We start from the raw sequence: 21,839 nt of genomic DNA, 5'->3' as shown, positions 1-21,839 counted from the left end.
GGGCAGCAGGGCCATAGCGGGACACAAAGGTGCCCATCTGAGCATCTGGCCTGGGGGGGAGACACCCATTCAGGGGACCGTTTCCCAAGGGCAGACCCGGCCGTCTCACTGACCACAGTGCCAGGCCAAGTGCAAGCCAAAACCAAGCCCCAGCAGGGCCGGCGTCCACGCCGACTGAGTGGCCCGTGAACTGGCTTCGAGTGGGGCCGGACACCAGGAAGAGCCGTCACAGCCCTGTTCTAGCAGCTCCAGAGTTGGGGCAGTTGGCTGTCCCTGCTCTGCAGACACGGAAATAAGGCTCAGAGAGCCTGGCTAACTTCCTGGCCCGACGTGTGTGGTCAACCGTGGCGGCCCTGACCAGGGCCTCGTGTGCCGCCCGCCGGGCAGTGAGCCCTCGGGAGAGCAGGTGCAGGCGCACTCGGCCGTGCGCTCGGCAGCACCATCTCCAGGGCCCCCACTGCTAGGCTACAGCTCGGGGCCAGCGGGGCCCAGGGGAACGAGGGGCCTCATCATCAGCCGTCTGAGCCTCTCGGTCCCTATGAGCTCACTTCAGACAGAAACCACGGGCCCTCTGTTCACAGACCAAAGCCACCATGCCAATGCCTCCGGTGGCTCCCTGCGTGGTCAGACGGCAGGGCCCAGACAACAGCTCGGATGCCGCCCGTACGCCAGAACCTAAGCAGACCCCAAAGCACCGCGGTCATCTCGGAGCATACGGGGCGGGAGACTGGTTTCCTGGGATGTGCAAAGAAGCTGCTCCTAAGATGCCACGTGTCCTTGCACCGGGGGTGCGCTGAATCCGAGTCCAGCGAGTACGCCCATCATGGCGCGCCCCCCTCCATCTGCCGGCGACGTCCCAACGGGACAGTCTGCAGAAGCCCGTTCAGCTGGCGGACGTCTCACTGCTGACAGATGTGTCTGTTGAGGGTCAGAGAGGTTCCTAGTCCCCAGCCTCTGGGTATGTTCCTTTATATGGAAGAACGGGCTTTGCAGATGGGGTTAAGGGCCCTGGGATGGGGATGTCCTGGGGGGCCCAGCGGAGGTGGAGGGTCAGAGGCAGAGAGAGACGGGAGATGCTCCGCTGCTGGCTGTGAGGATGCAGGAGGGGCCGCCAGCCAGGGAGGCGGCGCCTCTAGAAGCTGGAAAAGGCGGGAACAGATGCTTCCCTGGAGCCTCCGGAAGGACTAGCCCTGCCCAGGCCTGGATTTTAGCCCAGTGAGGCCCGAGCCAGTCTCCTGACTTCCAGGACTGTGTGAATAAATTTCTGTTGTTTTAAGCCACTGAGTTTGTAGTTATTTGTTACAACAACTGCAGGACACGCACACACTAGGGCCAGGCGGAGGAAGGTAGAGCACCGAGACCACCTTTGCTGATCTTTAGGGAGTGGTGGCTGCCGAGAGGGTGTCCTCAACGTGGGCCCTTAGAGGCCTGCTCTCTGCCCCAGCCCGTGCGGCTCACGCGTCTGTCGGAGAGTCTTCATTCACCCCACCAATCCCATGTTTTCTGAGCACCCCCAGGCCTGGGGCGGGTGCTGGTCTGGAGCAGGCAGCGAGGACACACCGTGCTGAGCTCCCTGCCCAGAGGGGCAGCGAGCCAGAGACAAGTCACCAGGGGAAGAGGAGCCATGCCAGTGGCAGCGCACCCCAGCGGCCAGCTGTCTACGGAGGGGGCAAGGCGGACGCAAGGTCCAGATTGGGCGGTGGGTGAGTGTGTGGGGCCGTCAGGTGCCAGCATCCAGCCCAGGATGGTGTCTCCGAGACCCGACCCCTCACAGAGGGACTCGCGGAGGCGCAGGCACGGGTGCAGGGGCTCCGGGACTAACGCCTTCTCAAGCTCTGCCCCACCATGGGCGCTGCTCTCTTTTCTAAAGTGACAAGCTGGTGCCCTCAGGGGCACTCGCCCCGCACAACCAGGCTGTCTTGGTGAGGAGGTAGACAGACGCCAAGGGCCTCAACCAAGATCTCTGGAGGAGAGCGGTAACTCGCAGCATTGGTCGGCCACAGTCACACCCAAACCACATGAGGCTGGCAACAAAACCGGGCTGAGCCCCCGCTCCAGCCCATTCTCAGAGCCGAGGGCCTGCGGCTCCGCCAGGCTGCAAGCGGCCTATTCTAGAGAGTGGAGGTGGCATCCGAGACAGTCCTCGGTCCCAGGACCTCAGAGACGCCCGCCCACCTCCTCTAAGACTGCTGCTTGCCGCACTGCAGAAGACCAGAAGAGCCCGAAGCCCTGAGAGAAAAGGCTGATAAATTCACGTGTGGAGAAATGAAAAGTGTCTGCAAGCAAATACACCACAAACACAGTTTTCTAAAAAAAGAACGACACAACCAGGAAAAGTACCTGCCACCCTCAGGACAGACCAAAGCGGCACAGGATACAAACGGTTCCCGGAAAAAGAAGCTCGGCTGCACGCGCGGCCAGAGGGCTGCGAACCCAGCCCAGAGCCCGCTCCCTCCTCTCCCTCTGCAACTCCAAGATCAGATGACGCACCCTCGCACCCACTCTTGGCAGGAGCCGGAATTTGGCAACTGCTTTCAGAATCTAAAAACACACATCCTCTCTGACTTCTAAGAATTTACCCTTAGAAACTCTGGCGCACGTGCGCAAAACCCTGTGTACGGAGATTTCTCCGCAGGCTGCTTAGGAAAGCAGGGGACAAGAGAAGTCTACAGACCAGACTTCTACCTGGAGGGTGTGGCCCATCTCCCCACAGGAGGCACTGCGGTAAAAGGGGGGCGGGTCTTTGGGATCCAGTGTACGTGACAACATGCTGTGCAGAACAAGCTATTTCTGGAAGGTTTGGGAAGGTCGGCTGGGGAAGAGGAACTAGAGGACGGGGTCAGGAGTGGAAGGAAGCCCTGGTCCTCCTGCCTTGTCACTCTGTGCTTCTTGGATTCTGCATCATGAGAACTCGCCGGCCATTCAAAGAAACGGGCGGCCGGGGAGAGCAGGAACCATGCACGCCCCGGCTCGAGACCAGAAGAGTCTGGGCAGCAAGGGCATGGCTGGCTGTGCAGGGGAACGCTCTGCTACCTTTGCTGTGTGTCTGCAAAGTTTCCTAGTAAAAGGCAGAGAGAGAGTAGTAACTTTTCTGTTGAAAAGAAGTCCTGAGCACAGAGGATCTGCAAGGCGGCTGAGAAAGGCTCCCCCAGGCTGCAGGGGGTTTAGAGCTGCCTTGGGGGACAGAGCAGGGAAGGAAGCGATGAGAGCTTCCTCATCCTTGCTCAGAGGGGCCAGAATCCTGGCCCTAGAGATGCTCTGCCCAGGAGCCGGCACCTGCAGGCTGGTGTCCCCGGTCTGTGAGGTGGGCTGGGGTCCTCAGTTGCTGGCTGCCACTGGCCCCTCTGCACTGTCACTGGGAGGCTCACCCACCCACCAAGCCAGCCCTTAAGGTGGGTCTCCTCTTTACCCCTCATGGCCCCCAGAATGAAGAGCCAGGCGGCCCACACCTTCTCTCATGGCTTCAGACTAGCCTTCAGTCTCCGAGCCTCAGCCTAGTCCTCTGGGATATGGGCATGATCCTGGTCACCTGAAGGGACAGGATGAAGTCCCTACAAGGCTAGGAGTAGGGTCTGCACGTGTCACAGACTGCCTGATCCCTCAGGGCTGCCCTCCTGTGCGCTCACATTCACCCCCGGCCCCGGTCCTCTCCGAGAGTGAGGTCGACTCATGCTGGATGAAGAGGTCCCAGGGACACAGCAGGGCCCTTGCTTTCAAGCTGGCTGCTCAACAGCTGGCTGCCCCTCCTGAGGAGGCCTTCCTGCGGCTCCTCTCTACCCCTGACCTTGCTCCGCCCTACAGCGTGCCAGGGTTCCAGGCACCAGGTACTCAGCAGGAGGTTCCCTGTCAGTACAACCCAGGGGTCCTCACCAGGGTGGTTCTGCCCCCAGGGGACACCAGGCCAGGTCTGGGGATGTCTGTGGTTGTCACGACTGTGGGTGCCCGGGATGCTGCTCTACATCCCAGCGCCTGGGATGCGCCCCACCCCGTCCCCAGAGAATGACCTGACCCCTGTGTCCGCAGTGCTCTGGGAGGGCCCTGTAGGGCCAGGCCAGGGAGGCTCCCTGGTGAGTGAGATGATGGGGCATGGACTGGCCCTGGGGTTAGCAAGGGCCAAGTGGCCTGAAGATAAGCCAGTGCCCCAGCCCCGCGAGCCCTCCTTCCAGCTGGAGCCGGAGGCGGCTGGGGTCCCACATGAGGAACAATACCAAGAGCAAGCTTTCACCACAGGTCACTGCCAGCGTCCAGGTGCGGGCAGGAACCGGCCCTCCCTCCCCAGCCCACAGAGGAGGAAAGGAGGTCAGACAGGGGCATGTGGGGCAGGACCCATGACAGTGCAGCCCCTCTGACTGTAACTGTCCAGGACTCCCTGGGGGGCGTGCAGTGTGGTGCCGAGGGCAGCATCCTGGTCACACCCTCCACTAGTTCACCCCAGGCCTGGAGGGGCCCAGCCAGGACTGCTTCCAGAAGTGCTCAAACTGCAAGTCCCTCAAGGCCTTGCTTATCTTTAAAACCAGTCCTGCTGTTTTCCTGCTGTGAGGCTCGGAGGCCAAGGAGATACCGTGTGACGTGGTTCATGACTCAGTGGTTCATGACTCAGTGCTCGAGGCTGAGCTTGGTCTGCGTGTGGCATGTGGCTGCCTGCCTGCCCACCCGCCGGCTCAGTGCTGACATCTGGGCCGTACTGGGCGCTGCAGGGTGTGGAGCAGCCTCCCTGGCCCCCACCTGCTCAATGTCAGGGGAGACTCCATCCGCGTTGTGTGGATCACAGATGTTCCCATACATAGCCAAGTCCCCTTGGGGGGGCGGGGTGCAGGATCACCCCGAGTGAGGGTAACTCTGGCCTCTGGGGGGGCTGGTCACACCAGCTCCCCACACGGGGCACAGGGAAGGGAGGGGAAGAAAGCATGCCAGCAGGAGCCTGGGGACACTGCCCTGCCAGGTCCAGTGTGGGCACCGCGTCCCAGGCGAACGGGGCACTGCTCCTGGCCCTGTGGGGAGACCATGAGAACACAGATGAGGACAGTGAGGGCAGTGCCACGAAGCCCACCTGTGCCTCTCCAGCAGCCAGCACAGCACCAGGCAGTCCAGCTGCTTGACTCAACTTGGTCCCCAGGTGCCATCCTATCTCCATTCCACAAAAGAGGGGCTTGGGCGGCTGGGGGTCGGCCCAGCTCCATCCCGCCCGCCCCCACCTGCCCACGGCTGCTCAGGCTCTGCAGTGAGAGGCTCCCCAGGCCCAGCACCAGCAGTCCAGCCGTCTAAAGCCCCAAGGCCCACTCAGGACTGCTCATCACGGCCACGTGTGCATCTCCGCTGGCCTGCCCCAGCAGAAGCCATCCAATTAAGGATCATGGTGACAAACGGCTGGGACTCCCTGAGAACCGTCATCTTGGGGCACAGACTTTCAACGGGCCCAACACCTCGGGGAAGCGCCCTCCTTCCCGGAAGCGTGCAGGCGGAAGAACCTGGAGACCGGGGCTGGCTCTGGTGCCCGTCCCCGGCTTCCTGACTACCAGCCCCCAAGAAAGGCGGGGGGCTGGTCGTCTTCTTCCAGCCGGTCTCTGAGGTGTTGGGGGAGAAGTCCCACATGAGAGACCCAACCAGAAGATGGGGGTCATCCACTCTTCCGCTCCAGTCAGAGTCTGGCCTTGCCTCTTCCTCCTGGGCCCAGGCAGGCCAGCCCGGTGGCCCCCTCCCCGCACGATCGTCAACCAGTCCCAGCAGGGTGGACGAGAAAGGGCGGGCTGCTGACAAGGACAGACCTGCTCTGAGTCCCGGCTTCACCCCTTACTGGCTGCACGGCTTTGGGCAAGCAACTTCTCCTCTCTGAACCTCAGTCTCTTCATCTCAAAGCTGGGGATAATGGGATAATACCGCACGCGTTGCGGTGACCTGGGCGCAGCTTCTGTGAAGCAGCAGGTAGAGGGCCTGATCCAAAGGAGACGCTAGGAAATGGGGGCTGGTCTCACGGGCTCAGTGACAGGCGCACAACAGGTCCCAGACGCCCCTGCTTCCCGCTCCACCGTGTGGTGATGTGGGCTGTGCGGCACGGGAGGTACCCTGGTGGCCACAGCTGTGGGCCAGGTGACCAGGCAGGGCCCCACCTTCTCCCATGCTGCCCCCAAAGGGGAAAAGGACTGGCCTCCCCTTGCAGGAGGGAGGACCGTCCTGAGGACGTGAGAGGAGCAGGGCTGTGGGCTGGAGGGCTGGCTGTGGTTGTACAAGGCTAGGACCTGGGCTCCCGTGAAGGGAGTGGTCTACCTCTGCAGAGGGAACACAACGATCTAGCGGCCCCTTATGTCTAAGGACAGCAAAGGACAAGGCTGGGAACGGCCAGAGTCAGAAAGGACTGTGCCCGGCACTGGACGGGGGACAGCGTGCCTTCCCGAGTGGCTGAAGGGAATCAGTAGGAGAGGGGGGCCTGGTGGCGGGGCCCTGAGGAGCATCTTCCTTTCATTCGTTTGCTCATTCATTCATTCACTCAGTTGAGGCTACTGCCCTTCTGTGTGCAGGCAGGTGCAGGAGCTGCAAAGCAGGGAGCCAGAGTTACGGCCCACCCCCGGGCTCACAGCCTCAAGGAGAGGAGAATCCCATCAACACCTCTCTTCTCCGTGACAACACCCCCAAGAGCACACTGCTGGCAGCAGGGCACCTCCACCCCATGGGAGATGGCTGCTCGAAACCTCAGAAATGATGCCTGAAGCACAGTTTCTCATCCCCCCACCTCTCAGCACACAAAGCACCCACTCCCGTCTGACTTGGTGAAACGTTCAGACCGTAAAGGCGTCTGGGTCTGCAGCAACCCAGAGGATGCAAACCCCACGCAAAGAACAACTTGGGGGCCACAAAACTGTGATTTATGTCGGAGGCCTGACTCTTGGGACTCCATCCAAGGCTGGATGTCCCATCAGGACCCCAGAACCCTTACGCACCTCTACATCCACTTGCACACCTGCAGGGACAGGGATCTCACCCCCTCACAGGCAGCCTTGAGCAACAGAAAGTGCTTCCTCAATCTGTCTCACTACAGTTCCCACCCATGGGTGCCAGGGGGCGGTGGCGGAAGGAAATGCCTACTGTGTTTCGGGCAGCCCTGGCACTGCTGACACTCAGGTGGGCCCTCCTCTGCGGTGGGCAGTCCTGGGCACGGGGGGGGGGGGGCTGAGCAGCTTCCCCGGCCCCGCCCACTGGATGTCCCACCCCCAGGTTGGACAACAGCCTAAACCAGTGGAGACCCTCTGGTTTAGGGAACTCCTTAGGGGGAATAGTTGCTTCCCCCCAACCCCGGCTTGAAAGACTAGCACTGACCTCTCAGCTTCTCAGCCCTTCTGTAAGTGCAGAGAGACAGACAGACAGACATGCCCCAGCCCTCATCTTTCCCTCCCCCTCCCCCCACCATCCTTCCACCCCTCCACCCAGCAGCCCCTCCTCACTGTGGGACCCAGTGCAAATACAGCCTGACCCCCTTCCTGCGGTGGCTGTCATGCCTGGTAGGGATGAGACCCTCCCTGATGGTCACAGTGCAATGGTTCCTGGGCCCATTCTGATCTGGGGAAGGGCATGGGGGGGTCTGGAAAGAATGGTTTGGGGAGGCTGGGGTGTAAGGAGCACACTGGGGGCAGGAAGAGGAAAAGGTGACAAGGCCATAATGACAGGCTCGTGGGCTGTGCCCTGGGTGGCTGGTGGCAGGGAGGTGGGGAAGGGACGGGTGGAGGGGCTGCATGAGATGTGCGTCTGCAGGCTGGCAGTGGCGCGCTGGGCAGAGCGGGGGGGGGGGGGGGCGCAGGGAGACGGGGCCTGCTTGCCCAGGTGAGAATGCAGATGGTCCTGGAAAGATGGGGGGGACGGAAAGGAGGGGCCCAGGTGAGGCTGAGGGAAGTAAGAGAGGGGGGAAGGGCAGGTCTGTGGGAAGAGCAACCTTTTCTGGATGCACCGCAGGACACCCAGGAGGGGATGGACTGGCTGCTGGCCGCGTGGGCCTGCAGTCAGGACAGCAAATGAGGACAGGAAGCTAAGGGCGAGGGGCGGGCCACCAAGGAGCACATGCAGAGGCATCTGAGTCCCGATTAAACAGCAGGGCCACCCCACAAGAAACTGTGCCCGGCTGTTCCTAGCAGCTCTATTTGCAATACACAGAAGGTGTCAACGGCCCAAGGGCTCCCCAACTGGTGGACAGACAAACACAATATGGCCCATTCATACGATGGAATACTATCCAGCCACAAAAAAGGGAGGACACGCTGCAACGTGAACGAACCTTAAAGATGCGATGCTCAGTGAGAAAAGCCAAACATGAAAGGCCACATACTGTGTGATTCCATTTATATGAAACGCCCAGAACAGGCAAAGCCAGAGAAACAGAGTGGTTAGTGGTTGCCAGGGGCTGGGGAGGGGATGGGGAGTGACTGCTGATGGAGACGCTCTAAATTAGATGGTGCTGATGGATGCACAACCTTGTAAATACACTGAAAACCACTCAACTGTACAACTTCAACGAGTGAACTGTGAAATACAATAATTATATCTGAGGAAAGCTGTTACCAACAAAAATCAATAAGATGATAAAAGGAGAGTGAGTGAAGGACGAAGCGGGAGGCACAGGAAGTCAGGCGAGTGGGTTCCACTCGCAGTAGTCAGACGACTAAAGGAAGCAAGGCCGGGAGGGTGCACAGCACGTTCTCTCCTTCCATTCACACCTGAGGACACTGAGGCAGGAGAGAGTAGTCACTTGCCAAGAACACAGGACATGCCGGTCAGGCGACCAACGTCCCGTGGAGACTGTCAGTGCCACGTTCGGGGGGCTCCAGTGGCGCGCCTGTCCCCTGACTTAAACACTCCCTGCCTGCACAGGGCAGGCTCCGAAGCAGCCAAAGCCTGGGGTAGGCCAGTGGGGAGTGGGCAGGGCCGTGATCAGTGGAGCCGACGAGAAAGAAGCCACTGGGGCCTGTGAGGGAGCAGAAGTCAGACCACAGGGAGTTCTTGGGGCAGAAAAGGGGGAGCCAAATACTCCCTTCCCAGCTCTGCCAACCCCCAGGACCGGCCAGGACCCCCGCACCCACTCAAGCCAGCATTCTACAGCCCCAGCCTCGCCGGGCCCTGTGCAGGATCTGGGGATGGAGTCCCTGTACTCACAGGCCTCCCGGTCAGGGCTCTAGTCCAGGGTCTCTCCCCCTTGGCACATCCTCTGTGGGGGACCGTCCTGGGCGCTGCGGGGTGTGGAGCAGCACCCCTGGCCCACACCCCCTCGATATCAGGAGCGGCCCAGTCATGACAACCACAGATGTCCCCAGACATCACCAGTATCCCCAGTTGAGAACCTCTGCTCTAGAAGAGAAGGATTACAAGGGTGCTGCAAGTTGGTTGCTTTCTTAAAGACCAAGTTCCTTGATGCTATCTCGAAGTCCCCAGGATCGACCCTCCAGACTGAATGACTTTGGATCCTCATCCGTCTCAGTAACACTGAGCGCAAGGTCCCACAACCAACCCCACTCTGGGCCTCCCCAAACCCAAAAGCCCTGGGTACACAAAACCTGCCCCAGTCAGAGGCCCCAAAATCTATGAATGGCAGGAGACAGAGGACCTGGTGTGAAAATCGATGCAGACCCGCTTCTGAAGACTCATCAGGCTCTGAGGTCCTCCCTGCCCAGCCCCAGACAGCACCAGCCAGGGCACAGATTCTGAGATCATCCTGGGAAATGGTCACGGTGGCATGCTGGCCAGCACAGTCATGTGAGACGTGGCCCCCCGGCCACAGAAAAGCAACTGTCCTTTGAACCAAGAGCTGTCCAAGGACCAGAGCCCCGGAGTTTGGAGGGGGAGGAGCCTGCATCCTTAACACAACCCTCCTGGAGCAATCCAACCTCACTCACTATGCAAAGCACAGCTGGGCGGTCACCATACCTGCTTCCACTCTCAGGTTCAGAAGAAAAGCCGGCTCAGCGTGGCCGAAACAGAAGGGGCCCTCGACATCAACAATCACGACGGCCCACGAGACCTTCTGCCCATAAATGGGCCAGGGGGACAACGTGTACCCGCCGGCTGCATGAGGTCTGGGTGGACCGTTTTTCTTTAGGTAAACTGTCCTTGTTCCAAGTATGCTAAGAAGTGGTGGGGACCAGGGTGCGGGGGGGCGAGGAGAGTGGGGTGCAGCCTCACCAGCTAGAGGCATGAGGTCATCGCTTAGTGGACTAGGGGTGGGGGGATCTAGCTCCCAGTCTGAGAGGCACCTTGAACCAAGGGATGACTTGAGGGGAAAGAGAACAGGGAAAAACCAAACGGGTTTAGGCTGGACAGCTGCACAACCGTGGGACTCGGGCTTTGAATTGGGGCAGGTCTGGACAGTGCAGGACCAATGGGAGGTGGGGGTCAGTTTTTAGCAGGGGAAAACGGCTGTGACGGCATGACTGTGCCACACTTGCGGGATCCGGGGTGGCCGGGCTGGTGCTTGTTGGAAGACCCAGAATGGTCCCGGATTGGAGGGCAGTTGGACACCACCAGGTGGTGTCACATTTTGGGGAGGTCAGTGGTGAGATGGGAGCGCTGGATTCTGGGTGGGTCATGGCCAGAATGGGTCAAGCCGTAAGGGTGCGGGGAGCAGAAACCAGACGGGCTGGGAGCCAGTGGGGCACTTATGTATTCAAAACTCGTCGCCTAACTGCTTCCGTGTGCCAGGAGCAGAGAGGGGCGCGGTGAGCACAATGGGGAGCCCATACGGGCAGGGTCTCCGCACCTCAGCCTGGCTGTTCCAGGCTCCACGAACCTCAGATTGTATTTTATCCGGGCGGGGGGCGGGGGCTGGTCCGAGACTGGGGGAATTGTGACAGCTCGGGGGGTGGGGGGAGTTTCAATTTGGGCAGGCCCCAGCTGTATGGTGTGAACTTGGGAGACCCGGGGTTGACAGGCCAATGATGAAGAGCACAGATTAGGGTGTGGGTGTGCCGTTCTGGGGGACGGAGTCGGGAGTCCCCCAGTTTGGGGCGGGGAGCGGTCAGAGCTCAACCTGCTAATTACAAAAGGATAGGGACGTTGACCGCGCGGGGAGGTGGCGGCCTGCAGGTGGCTCGGCTTGCGGAGGTCACGCAGGGCCTGGCGCAGGGGGAGGTTCAGACGTGGGGGTTAGGACGGGAGATGGGATGCTGAGGTCACCCGGGCCTAGCTCGGCTTGCGGGGCGGCGCGCCGGCGTCCGGCCAGCTCCCGAGGGGTGGGGGGGCCCTGAGCTTGGGGGCGGCGGGCCGGGTCGCCGGCTCAGTTTCGGGGGCCGGGCAGGACCGCGCCGCTGCCAGGCCCGCCCGACTCGGGGGTCGTGCTCGGGTCCAGGGGGCGGGTCCCCAGACCTCGACCGCCTCACCTGGCTCGCTCCCGTCGCCGCTGGTTCCGCCGGCCCCGCCTCTCCCGGCGCCGCGCCGCGCCCGCCTCCGCTGAGCGCAGCTACGCCGCGTCCGGCCGCGGCCGCCGCTGACGGGATCCCGGGCTCCCCGCTCCTTAATATGGCGTCGGTAGCGGCTCCGCGCCCTCCGGCACCCTCCTCCGGGCGCGCTCCCGCAGCCGGCCCCGCCCCGCGCTGCGTGCCGCCGCCCCGCCCCCGCGCGCCGGGGCCTCGGGTCCGCGTCCCGCCCCGCCCACCCCGCGCAGCTGTGCCTGCTCGCCGCGGGCATCTCGGGAGGACGTGACGTAGCCCGCGATTCGAATCAATACAGTAAGCGTGGCGCCACGGGTTGCCCAGGGCAACCGCGCGGGAACAGGATCCGCGGCCCGCGAAGGCGGCTACGTGGGAATCCGGGGGAGTGGCTCCTCGCAGTTTAGAGCGTTGTTCTTAGCAGGGGACGGTCGCAGAAACAGGTACCCCTGGGCAGACCCACACCGCAGTGACGGTGTCACACCGCGTGATAAGCGCAGGTGAGACCCACAACAGGTGCACGTGAGGGTCGTGCAAACCCCACTGCCTACTGAAACACATTCACTCATTCAACGGGTTGGACAAGAATTTCCAGACACAAGGCAGAATGTAAAAAAGATAGAATTTATTAAAGGGAACGGTCGCTGCCAGAACAGCGGGCTTTCTGATAGGGAGAGCTGACCCCGACCATGGGTGGTTGTTGTTTTTTTTGCGGTACGCGAGCCCCTCACTGTTGTGGCCTCTCCCGTTGCGGAGCACAGGCTCCGGACGCGCAGGCTCAGCGGCCATGGCTCACGGGCCCAGTCGCTCCGCGGAATGTGGGATCTTCCCGGACCGGGGAACGAACCCGTGTCCCCTGCATCGGCAGGCGGACTCTCAACCACTGCGCCACCAGGGAAGCCCACTTGTCTGTTTTTATAGCCAGGGAACAAAGGAACTTGCGAGTCATCTGCTGATTGGGTAGGGTATGCTTACTTCCAGTGTGCAGAGTGGGGGAAGAACAGGACAAATACACTTCCTTATATGGGACGGGAAAGGAGCAGGGCAGAATGCCTGGGAGGGCTAAAAGATGTAATGAGGGACAGTGATGAGTCCCGTAACTCTCTGTTCCGGCGATGTTGGCCCTCTGAGTTTATCTTGTTCTTTGTCCTTGGAGCACCACATTTCTCCCTCTTTAAATAAGCAAATAAAACAGCAATCCTCCTTTAACATTGCACCGGTCCCACCTCGGTTAGCTGTAAGTCTAAAGCTCTCATATTCTGTACAACCACTCCTGCTGGAGAATTTATTTGTTCTTGTAGAGTGTTAATTTGCGCTGCTAGGTTGACAATCTGTTGTGTGAGTTCGAGAGAGCCGTCCGGCAGTGAAAATAGAGCTTAAAAGTCCAGCTGAGCCTGTTCCTATCCCAATGATGATCCCTAGGACTGGTATTACAGTGAGGGCTGCCTGCTTTTATGTGATCGAGTATAACGGAAGCAGGATACGGTCACTGATAAGGGTAAGGTCAGGAATAATGTATGCAAGGGTACAGGTCCCCATTCAGTTGGCTGGAAGGCATAAATAAGCATTGGATCAGCAAAGGAAACAGGTGATTTGTAGGGTCTAAGCAGATGTCTAAAGTGATGTTGAAGTAGGGTTTTCCTAAATGAGTACGGGAGTGTTCTATGCCCCCATAGGTGGTAGCTAAAGTCATTCCAGCTAAAGGGGAGAGGCAAACAATCTTTGAGGAACGGGAAAAAAGTTATAAGCCCAGTTAAAAGAAGGAATAGTAGGGTTCCACCCTATGTCATAGTACTCGGGTGTCTTTGAGTTTTCTGTAGTCTTCTTGCTTAATATTAGAGGGTTGGAACCAAAAATTGTGGTTCTGATAGGGACAAGTTGGGGATGGGCTGGGGCAGATGGAGGCCCCAAAATAGCTAGCCTGTGTCCAATCGGTGGTAACATTGGGAGGTTTGGGGAAGTAATGCTGTAGAAAGGGGAATCAAAATAGTTAAGTATGGGGATAGTTTGTTTTGTCGTCAGTTATGAGGGAAACCCATGTTTGGGTAGGGGAAAAGGTGAAGGTATGATTACAGGCCTGGGAAATATTGAGGAATTTACCTACAGGGGGCCCTGGTTGAGAGAGAGAGAGGATACACATAGAGGAGCCGGTTGTGCCATAGAGACTGAGAATACGGGCCTTTGAAGGTTATAGTGAGGCCTCTGATGTATGTGGTTGAGAAGTATATGGTCCACTGTAGGTTTTACTCTAGAATTGACGGCCCATCCTAGTCTATCGAAATATGAGGGGGCTAAATAGGATTCAAGTTGGTTCCATTCATCTGGTGGAATGGGAATTGCCTTTAGGCCATACTGACGGGAGACAGTGGTAAACGTCCAACAGTTTCTGTATGACCCTGGTGAAGACTGGTTGAGGAGTTTGAGGGCTTCCTGAACTGGCGGTAAATATGGGTGACGACTGTATGTATACACAGGAATGGAAAAAGGGAGAAGAATCAGAACGGTTTTTAGGAGGCTATGTTTAAGTACTGATAAAGTTGGTCCGGGGTATAATCTTGAAAGTCTCCTTGGAGGGTTTTGTCCCATGCTAACTGATATATGTATTGTCGTTGTTGGGTTGGGGTTAGATTCAATAGATGGGGGTTTTGGAGGTTTATATCTTGTAATAAGGAGGAATAAAAGCAGAGTGCTGAGGCAGAAATCCAAGGCCAATCGGAGGGAGACGACTGAAAGGTTATACTGAGGAGATGACTCAGTGCACATTTAAATTAGGAGTGGATGGTGTGCGTGGAATTAGTTATACCACCTTTAGGGTATTTGAGTTAAGACAAAAATACCAAGAGGCAGTTCCACAGGAGTAGAACAGAATAACCCATGGGAGGGAAAAAGCCTAGAAAAAGAAAAGGAGGGTGACAAGATTAAAAAATCAGGCTATCGAGGCTTGAGGGCTGGGGGGGCATCACTTGTCTTTTGTAGAGGAAGCGGAGGCTGTCCAAAGGCTTGCGACTATAGGAGGCATCTGGTGAATCACTGGTGGATTGAGGATTCTTGTCCTCTGGAGGGGCTGCCTTTCGTCATGACATATGGATCCAAGGAGTAAAGCCTTGTATTTTGGCAGCTGTTGGGGTGGTCAGCAGGGCTTGGTATGGTCCTGTCCACACTGCTTCGAGTGGTCTCCGTTCCTGTGGGTCTTAACATATACCCAGTTGCCTGCATATAAGTGGGGAGCGGTTTCTGAGAAATTAGGATCTGGCTTAGGACTATTTTGGTCCTGGTATTCCCAGATATTCTTAAGAGTCAATCCTAACGTTGGGAGATACTGTACTAAACAGTGGGTCTCTGGATCGCCCAGCAGGTCTGTGCTTAAGAATGATCTTCCACAGATTTCCTGAGGACTTATATGAGGCCTGGCCTTTGGACTAATCTGGACTCTTAAGAGAGCAATAGCGGGCCTCCCTGGTGGCGCAGTGGTTGAGAGTCCGCCTGCCGATGCAGGGGATACGGGTTCGTGCCCCGGTCTGGGAGGATCCCATATGCCGCGGAGCGGCTGGGCCCGTGAGCCATGGCCGCTGGGCCTGCGCGTCCGGAGCCTGTGCTCCGCAACGGGAGAGGCCACAACAGTGAGAGGCCCACATACCGCAAAAAAAGAAAAAAAAATAAAGAGAGAGCAATAGCAAGAAGGGTGACCCCTGTGTGGTGTGTCTCTATTGCTAACTCAGGTATTTCTTGAGGGCTTGGTTGGCTCTTTCTACCTTGCCTGATGCCTGAGAGCGCCAAATGAAGATAACAACTGATTTGGAGGGCTTCGCTGATGCCTCGGGTCAGACCTGAAATAAACGCAGGGCCATTATCCGACTGTAATGAGCGTGGCATCCCAAACCGAGGTACGATACGTTCCACGAGGGTAGTGGTAACCTTGGATGCTCTCAGTCTTAGTAGGGAAGGCCTCTACCCCTCCCATGAAGGTATCTACCATGACTAGGAGATACCTGAAGCCTTTACAAGGGGGCATGCAGGTGAAATACCTCTGCCGATCTTCTCCTGGTTGGTTCCCCTGCCTTTGGCTTGGATGGAACAGTGGTGGGGGTGTTTATAGCCCCTTCCTGGTTGGCCCAGTGACAGACCAGACAGGCCTGGGATATAGATTGGAGGGTTGAGAGGATTCCTTTTCCTGTGAATACTGTCCCCACCAGTCTGAAGAGGGGTTTGGCTCCTAAATGGGTACTACTAAAGGCAGTTTAGAATCTTCCATTGGGAGGCTTCTAGTAAAAGTTTGGTGTCTGGGCTCTGTAGCCACCCTTCAGGGGTTAGAGTGAACCCACGGTTTTGTCCCTCTAAGTTCTGATGATGAGTACTGTTGTGGTGAAGGGTCTAAACTTCTTATCAGGGGAGCCTGTAGGACGTGTTGGGGGGCCCTCTGGCTTCCCTGTCTGCTCTATTATTTCCTTTGGTTATGTCCAACAGGTCCTTCTGGTGTGCCCTGCAGTGGATGATAACTAATTCCTTAGGGCATTTTATGGCCTCTAATAGGTCCAGGATTTCTGGTCCATGTTTGATTGGGGTGTTATGTGTAGTCAGTAGGCCCCTTCCTTCCAAATGGCCGCATGAGCATGGACTACATGGAAAGCATATGCTGAGTCTGTGTAAATGTTAATTCGCAGTCCTTTTCCCAGTTGGAGCGCTCTAGTTAGTGCTATAAGCTCTGCTTTCCGGGCAGAGGTAGTTGCCCCATGGAGTGGGCCTGACTCTATCACCTCTGTTAAACTGACTATTGCATATCCCGAAACCTTTCAACCTTCTCAAATGAAACTACTGCTGTCTGTAAACCATTCTGCATCTGGGTTGGGTAAAGGGGTGTCCTGTAGATCTGGCCTAGCACTGTAGGCATGATCAACAACTTCTAAACAGGAATGTAGTAGAGGGGTGTTGGGATTTGGGCTGGGCAAGAGAGTGGCATGGTTTAGAGTGGTACGAGGCTTGACTGATATTTCTGACCCCTCTAAGAATAAAGCTTGATTTTTTTTTTTTTTTAATCTTTCGCTGTGTTGGGTCTTCGTTGCTGCACGCAGGCTTTCTCTAGTTGTGGTGAGCAGCGGCTACTCTTCGTTGTGGTGCGCGGGCTTCTCATTGAGCTGGCTTCTCTTGTTGTGGAGCATGGGCTCTAGGCGTGCAGGCTTCAGTAACTGTGGCGTGCGGGCTTCACAGCTGTGGCTCGTGGGCTCTAGAGTGCAGGCTCAGTAGTTGTAGCGCACGGGCTTAGTTGCTCCATGGCATGTGGGATCTTCCCAGACCAGGGCTCGAACCCGTGTCCCCTGCAATGCCAGGCGGATCCTTAATCACTGCGCCACCAGGGACGCCCCAGCTTGACATTTTTGGATTCTACTATCTGAAATTCAACAGAATGCCTTGGAATTAAGGACATCCATGACCTGGTGCGGAGTGTCAACAGTAAGCGGTTGTCCTGTTGTCAGTTTGGAGGCTTCTTCTGTTAGTACTGCCGCAGCAGCTAATGCCCTTGGACAGGGAGACGATCCCTGAAATGTCAAGTCTAGGGTTTTAGATAGGTAGGCCACTGGGCATTAAGATGGTCCCAAGGATTGTGTCAACACTCCCAGAGCTACCGCCATTTTCTCATGAACAAGAGAGAGAGAGAGAAGAGTTTTGTTAAGCCTGGTAAGCCTAGGGCCAGGGCGTGACTAGAGCCTTCTTTATTTGTTTAAAGGCTGCCTCCATTTCAGGGATCCATTCAAGAGTGAGATCTTCTGGTCCTTTGAGACCCTCATAAAGAGGCTTAACTAACAGGCCATAAGTGGGGATACAAATTCGGCAGAAACCTGCCAACCTAAAAAGGTTCTAAGCTGTTGTTTAGTAGCTGCCATGGCCAATTAGGGCGTGGGCCTGTCGTTCTTGGGGGACGGGGTGGGGAGTCCCCCGGTTTGGGGCGGGGAGCGGTCAGAGCTCACTCAACCTGCTAAATACAAAAGGATAGGGACGCTGACCGCGCGGGGAGGTGGCGGCCTGCAGGTGGCTCGGCTTGCGGAAGTCACGCAGGGCCTGCTCTAGGGGGAGGCTCGGACGTGGTGGTTAGGACGGGAGATGGGATGCTGAGGTCACCCGGGCCTAGCTCGGCTTGCGGGGCGGCGCGCCGGCGTCCGGCCGGCTCCCGAGGGGTGGAGGGGCCCTGAGCTTGGGGGCGGCGGGCCGGGCCGCCGGCTCGGGCGTTGCGCTCGGGTCCAAAGGGCGCGTCCCCAGACCTCGGCCGCCTCACCTGGCTCGCTCCCGTCGCCCGCTGCTTCCGCCGGCCCCGCCTCTCCTGGCGCCGCGCCGCGCCCGCCTCCGCTGAGAGAAGCTACGCCGCGGTCGCCGCTGACCGTATCCCGGACTCCGCGCTCCTTAATATGGCGCCGGTCGCGACTCCGCGCCGTCCGGTGCCCTCCGGCGGGCGCGCTCCCGTGGCCGGCCACGCCCCCACGCCGGCGCGCTGCGTGCCCCGGCCCCGTCCCCGCTCCGTGCGGCTGCGCCTGCGCGCCTCAGGCGTCGCAGAAGGACGTGACGTAGCCCGAGATTCGAATCAATACAGGAAGCGTGGCGCCATGCGTTGCCCAGGGTAACCGCGCGGGAACAGGATCCGCGGCCCTCGGAGGCGGCTACGTGGGAATCTGGGGGGCGTGGCTCCTCTCAGTTTAGGGTGTCGTTCTTAGTAGGGGACAGTCGCAGAAACAGGTACCGCTGGGCAGACCCACACCGCAAGGATGTAGTCACACCGCGTGATAAGCGCAGGTGAGACCCACAACAGGTGCAGGTGAGGTTCGTGCAGACCCCACTGCCTACTGAAACACGTTCACTCATTCATTCAACAAACACTTATTGCATTCCTATGAGTGCGCCTCCAGGCCCTCCAAACAGGGAACAAAACAGATAAAAATCTCTGCTCAGAGGCTTCCCTGGTGGCGCAGTGGTTGAGAGTCCGCCTGCCGATGCAGGGGACACGGGTTCGTGCCCCGGTCCGGGAGGATCCCACATGCCGCGGAGCGGCTAGACCCGTGAGCCATGGCCGCTGAGCCTGCGCGTCCGGAGCCTGCGCTCCGCAACGAGAGAGGCCACAACAGTGAGAGGCCCGCGTACCGCAAAAAAAAAATCTCTGCTCAAAATATGGGCAAAGGGTCCAAATGGACATTTCTCCAAAGAAAATAATGGCCAATTCATGAGAAAATGGTCACCACCTTTAGTCCATAGAGAAATGCAAATCAAAACCACAGAGCTACCACTTTAGCCTACTGGATGGCTGTGATTTAAAAAATAATAATAAAAATAAACACCCCATCACCCCAACCCAGGAAAATAAGTGTTGACAAAGACGTGGAACCTTCATACATTGCTGTGGGATTGTAAAATAGGGAAGCGACTATGGGAACACTGGCTGTTACCCATAAAGTTATATGTAGAATTACCAGATGGCCCAGCTATTCCACTCCTACAGTTGGAGATCTGTGTGAAAATTAGTAAACAGAAACCTCATTTAAAATGGAGTAGGGAGTTCCCTGGAGGTCCAGGGGTTAGGACTCGGAGCTTTCACTGCTGTGACCTGTGTTTGATCCTTGGTCAGGGAACTAAGATCCTGCAAGATGCACCTCACGGCCAAAAAAAAAAAAAAAAAAAAAAAGTGGAGTCAGGAAGCCAGAATGGGGCATTCTTAATTCCTACTGTAACTGAGCAGGACGCTATGGAGCCTTCCCGGAACAGACACACACCCCCCACCTCCATGTCCTCCGCCTGCCTCCTTTTTTGCTGTTGTTTTAAAATATTTATTTATTTGGCTGCGTCGGATCTTAGTTGCGGCATGCAGTGCGTGGGCTTCTCCAGTTGTAGTGCGCAGGCTTCTCTCTAGTTGTGGTGCATGGCCTCTCTAGTTGTGGCCTGCAGGCTTAGTTGCCCCGTGGCATCTTAGTTCCCCAACCAGGGATCGAACCCACGTCCCCTGCATTGGAAGGCGGATTCTTAACCACTGGACCACCAAGGAAGTCTCTGCCTGCCTCTTGTCTGTAGAAGAGCTTTAGCCTTCTAGGCCTTCCCCAAGTTCAAAAGAGTAAATTTTATCAGAAGTGAGAAAATGCAGAAAGGAAGGAAAACAGTCAAGCAAGACAAAATAATCATAATATTTTAGCCATTAAACAAAGTCAAGGACTTTTAGTTCGTCCTCAAGGGCTATAGATGATATTCTGAGCCATGTCCTTTGAGCTGTTTTGCAGATACTGAAACCCCCACCAGGTGGAAGAAGTTAACTGTATGATGCCCACAAGCACGTAGACCCCACACCGGTTGGAATCAGAAGGCTGATGATGTTGACTCCCAGTTACCTCACCATCAACCAATCAGAAGAAAGTCCATGAGCTGATCATACACCCCACAAACCCTCTCCCTTACCCTGTCTTTAAAAACCTTTCCCTCCTACGCAGTTGGTGGGAATGTAAGTTGTTGGTACAGCTCCTATGGAAAACAGTCTGGATGTTCCTCAGAAAACTAAAAATAGAATTACCATGTGATCCAGCAATCCCACTCCTGGGAATATACCTGGACAAAAATATAATTCAAAAAGATACATGTTTTTTTTACTCCTATGTTCATAGCAACACTGTTCACCATAGCCAAAACGTGGAAACAACTTAAACTACAGTCTGAACCCCCAGTTTTCTCCAATGGATTTTTTGTTTATAACAACCCATCAACAGCTGAATGGATAAAGAAGATGTGGTACATACAATGGAATACTACTGAGCCGTAAAAAAAAGAATGAAATAATGCCATTTGCAGCAACATGGTTGCAACTAGAGATTCTCATACCAAGTGAAGTAAGTCAGAAAGAGAAAGACAAATACCCTATGATATCACTTATATGTGGAATCTAAAATATGGCACAAATGAACCTATCTACAAAACAGAAACTGTCTGATTTATCTCTTTACCCAGGCCCAGGACCAGATTCAATAAACATGTGTCTAACATTTACTGCTCCTCGCCCCAAACCAAGATCATCGACATTCCAGCTAAAATGTAACCTGTAGAACTAAATGAAACAATTCAGATGCACTATACCTTTAAAAAAATTCTGATGGTGATGAAAAAATGTCCAAATCCATAATACTTCTCACTTCCATTTCAGATTGAATTTGATGCACCTGCAGGGAGAAAAGAAAGTGAACAACATTGTATCTGAATGGGAATTCTGCCATCTGACTTGGTTGTTTTACAGTATTTTAAATAAAGATGGCATTGACAGGGCTAGGATTAGGGTGAGGCCAGGGACGTGAGATGTGCAGAGGCAAGGCTGGATTCTGTCTTCATTTAAAAGTTTGCAATTTTTGCCTTAATTTTGATTTTTTTAAGATATTGCATTAACGAGGGAGAGATGCAGCTGTCGTTATGGAAGGACAAGATGGGAGATCATTCATTGTGTATTAGTTTCCGATTGCTGCTGTAACAAATTACTACAAATTTAGTGGCTAAAAACAACAAAAGTTACTATTTTGCCTTTAGGAAGGTCTGAAGTCTGAATTGGGTCTCACAGAGCTAAAATCCAAGCGTGGGCAGGGCTGGTCCTTCCGGAGGCTCCAGGGCAGCATCGGTTCCCGCCTTTTCCAGCTTCTAGAGGTGCCGCATCCCTGGCTCGCGGCCCCTCCTGCATCCTCACAGCCAGCAGCGCAGCATCTCCCGTCTCTCTCTGCCTCCGACCCCCCCGCCTCCCTCTTATAAGGACCTTGTGATGACACTGGACCCCCCCAGGGAATCCAGGGTCATCCCTATCTCAGAGGCCTTAACTTAATCCCACTTACAAAGGTTTTTTTTTTTTTTGCAAAGATCTTTTAAGACCATGTAAAATAACATATTCAAATGTTCTGGGGATTAGGGCGTGGACTTCTTTGGGGGGTGGGTCATTATTCAGCCTGCCACATTTGCGGTGTTGGCCCTGTTTTGCTTTATGATTGTGATGGGTGGATACACAAATTTACACAGGCATAAAATTATACAGAACTTAATACACCCACACATCAAGGACTACAAGAACAACTGGTGAAATCTGAATACAGTTGGTGTATTGTTATCAATATTACGATATCACGATATTACACTAGTGTTTTGTGTGTCTTTTGCACCCAGTTACCATCGGGGAAAACTGGGTGAAGGGTACACTTCACCATCTGTATTATTTCTTACAACTGCATGTGACTCTACACTCATCTCAATATAAAAGTCTATTTTATTTTATTTTAATAAGTTGTGAAATATAATTTATTCTTAGTTTTCATGTAACTTAAAAAAATAACTAATTATGTAATTAATTTATTTTTGTCTGCGTTGGGTCTTCGTTGCTGTGCGCGGGCTTTCTCTAGTTGCAGCAATCGCGGGCTACTCTCCTTTGCGGTGTGCGGGCTTCTCATTGCG

General features: G+C 55.9%; 1 protein-coding gene across 4 annotated transcripts in view; it reads right to left on the bottom strand.

The window, feature by feature from the left end:
• The window catches only part of FZR1 (fizzy and cell division cycle 20 related 1), a 36,805-nt gene that overhangs the window by 8,837 nt on the left and 6,129 nt on the right, over positions 1–21,839 (bottom strand). For 2 of the 4 annotated variants that reach the window (XM_060094623.1, XM_060094626.1), the window contains exon 1: positions 11,352–11,396. The gene's annotated coding sequence lies outside the window, so the exon portion shown is untranslated. Of the gene's footprint in view, positions 1–11,351; positions 11,397–17,667; positions 17,837–20,492; positions 20,576–21,839 lie in introns of those variants that run through there. The other 2 variants (XM_060094625.1, XM_060094624.1) reach the window with 2 other exon arrangements.

The sequence above is a fragment of the Mesoplodon densirostris genome, chromosome 3 (assembly GCF_025265405.1).
Source record: "Mesoplodon densirostris isolate mMesDen1 chromosome 3, mMesDen1 primary haplotype, whole genome shotgun sequence".
Classification (NCBI taxonomy): domain Eukaryota; kingdom Metazoa; phylum Chordata; class Mammalia; order Artiodactyla; family Ziphiidae; genus Mesoplodon; species Mesoplodon densirostris.
This window is presented reverse-complemented; position numbering and strand designations above follow the sequence as displayed.